A 3,214-nucleotide genomic window follows, 5' to 3' on the forward strand; every position below is an offset into this window, starting at 1 on the left:
TCATGCGTCCGGCTCCTGCCCCGGGCCAGGATGACAGATGGTCCCCGAAGGAAAGGTCAGCGTCCCGGGAGCGGTTGTGTGTTTGGCGGAGGCCGACGGGGTGGGGCGCCTTCTGAGCGCTCGCTCAGCCCACGTCTGGTGTTTGGGGGCCCGGACCTCGCCAGCAACAGGACTTTATTTTGGTTACTAAGGATGGGAAGGTTCAGGTCATAAATTACTTTCTGGCCGGGCAGCCAGCCTCTCCCCCGGGGCAGCCCGCGGGCCTGAGGCCTCTTCAAGGCCAGCGTGTCCCCGGCCTCTCATCGCGGGCGGGAGGTCTGGTGGCGGCTCGGAAGCCCAGTGGGGAGGCGGGGGAGAGAGGAAAAGGGTCTCGGGGCCTGGGTTCAGAGCAAGGTTAGCCAAATAGTGGATAAATTAGGCGAGGGAAGCAGACAGCTCCCCTCGCGGTGAACTTTTCACCCAGCTAACCTGCTCCTCGCCCACTCTCAGGTGGCAGCAGCTCCCGCCTGTGGCTGTCACCTCGGGAGGGGGGGGTTGTCACCTGCTTCTTCCCCCAAGCACTGTCAGTGCCACCCCAGGTGACAGGCTGAGGCTGGAGCACTCAGGACAGGCTACCGGGTCACAGAGTCTCATTTAGAAACTGGAAGATTTGCCCAGCCTGAAGCTCAACCTTGGGCGGTGTGGCCCAACTACCCCGCCCGTCCCCGTCCCCTCACCCGATGGCCTCACCCCGAGTGGGGCCCGTGGTTCTGGCAGAGCCAGCACCTGACTTAGACAGGGCCTTTGGGAGGAAGCGGGCCCTGGGGTTTCGGGCGGGTTCTCCAGCAGGACCATTGATCCAATTCTCCTTTTCTTTGCTTGTTTCAGGCCTGAGCAACCCCTTGGGGAATGAGCTCCATCTTCAGGGAAGAAAGAGGGACCCCATGGAAAAGTGGGCTAGAGAGGCCCCCCAAGAACGGCCATTGTTCCGGGCTTCCTGCCGCAAACAGGTCTGCCTTCCCGGAGCCTTCTCCCAGCCAGCCCCGTGGATAGGAGAAACCTCGCGGAGCATCAGGCTATAAGGTGTGCACAACAGGAGGGCATGGGGGCCGGGCTGCCCCAGGGAGGGTCACCGAAGGGGGTCTGCAGAAGAGCCGGAGGAGGTCCCGAGACCCTGTCGCCTGGCCGTCTCCTCCCACCGTCACGTTCACCAGGGGCTGCCCAGCCTGGACGCACAGATGTGTGACCGACAAGCACAGGTGAGCTGGGCTGGGAGGGGAAGGGCGGTGATCCAGTCGAGACACGCAGGACACCCTGGGGGTGGGGGCAGGGAGTCACTTGACGTTCACTCATTCCATGGGCACGTTGGGACTGATGCCTGCTTCGTCCTGAGCACCGGGCGCGGTGCCGGGGACACGTAGTGAGTGAGCTGGGCGAGGCACCCATGAATGCAGAGCAGAGCCTGGTGTGGGAGGAGGATGGCGGCTGAGAGACAGAGACGGGTACACAGACCAACCCCAAGGGCAGACATCAGACCGTGACTGGGGTGGTCGGTGAAGGCCCGAGGAGGAGGCGACATCTGAGCTGAAGTCAGGATGATAAGGAAGGGACAACTATAACCTTGGAAGGAGACTGGTGTGGGGTGAGGTGGAGAGCTGGGCGAGCCCAAAGCACAGGGCTGATGGCCAGCGTTAGAGGCAAGGCCAGGGCCAAAGTCATGACCTTAGATTTGCCCTCGGCTGTCCTGGTATTGTCTTCTTGTCAGCTCGAGGCGCCCCGACCTGCCTGGCAGGGGGACCCGCTGGTTCTACCCCCCATGGGGAGGCTAAGGATTGACAAGCCCTATGGAGGTGAGTGGTCTAGATGGAGCCTTGGCTCTTACACCCATCATCCAGGTGGCTCGGACACGTGACTTCAGCTTCGGAGCCTCCGTTTAGATTTCTGTAAAATGGAAACTCAACGCTGACCTTCCCAAGGGCTGAGGAAAAAGAACCCAGCTGCTTGGGGAGTAGGCGCTCGCTCCTCCGAGGGGAAGTGAGCCCGCGGCTTCGTAGGAAGGCGTGAGCGGGCCCTTTCTCCACTGCAGACGTCTGAATACGGCCCACACTCCGCGGAGGAAATAAAACCCGACCGCTTTGGTCCCTGCCACCCGTGACCTTCTTGTCCGGGGCATGCACGCGGTGCCGAGGCCCGAGGTGTCTGTTGGAAGGAGACTGGAGCATCAATCATGCCTTTCACCTCCAACACCCGTCCCGCCGTGACCGTGCCCTCTGAGACGCTGCCCGCTCCTTCGCTGGACCCAGAGCCATCTTCCCCAGTGACCCTGTGATCCTCGCCTGGGGCCGCGGAGAAAGAGAACCTGGGCGCAGCGTGGGAAGGGCGGGAATTCGGCTCCCCCACGGAGAGACCCCGGATCTTAGGGACTCTTCCCGGGATTCCATAAGCCATCACCCTTCTGTCTCTCACCGTGAAATTAGCTCTGTGTTTCCTGATTTAAAAAATAATAGGTACTCACTATTTTTAAAAAATTTAAATAAAGTTCGAACACGTTCGGGTCTCGGCAGCTGCCTCACTGCATCGGGACCCCCTCCCCTGACCACCCCAGGACAGCTGACCCTGTCACGGAGGAAGTGCCCCGGCCCGATGTGTTGGATGAGTGAATGAATAAATGAATAAATGTGGGGACAAACTCCTGTGATCCTGCAACGAGAGCCGACTGCTTTAAGCACGGGTCATTGCGGTCATCAGCGTTCTATTCCCCCAAGAAACGGGTTCTCCTTAACGCCAGCCTGCGAGCCGTGGGACTCCCCTGGGGCGTGCTGACCTTTCTGCTTCCTGTCTTTCCCACAGTTCCCAGGCCAGGGGCTTCCCAGAGCAGATGGTCTGTCCATGGGCTCATTGTTTTTAAAATATTTATTTAGTATTATTAAAAAGACGATGTCGTGACAAGAAAGAAAGAAAAAAATTGAAAAAACAGTGTTGGGCATTCAGCAACTGCCTGAGCAGGTACTATCTGCCTGCCTGCAGCTGGTCCTTGGGACCCCGGTCAGCACAAGTGTGTAGGAAGCTGTAGTGTTTTTAAACTTAGGTTTACGATATACGGTTTTATTTAAACACTTTAATAGATATTTTCCGTATTTCTGCATAACTGTTAAAATCCTCACTTTAAAGATCATTTTAATGGCTTTATACTATTCCTCCATGCGGCTTTCCCGTATCTTCAGTCAGTTCTTTC

This window comes from Pteropus alecto, unplaced genomic scaffold (assembly GCF_000325575.1).
Source record: "Pteropus alecto unplaced genomic scaffold, ASM32557v1 scaffold125, whole genome shotgun sequence".
In the NCBI taxonomy this organism is placed as follows: domain Eukaryota; kingdom Metazoa; phylum Chordata; class Mammalia; order Chiroptera; family Pteropodidae; genus Pteropus; species Pteropus alecto.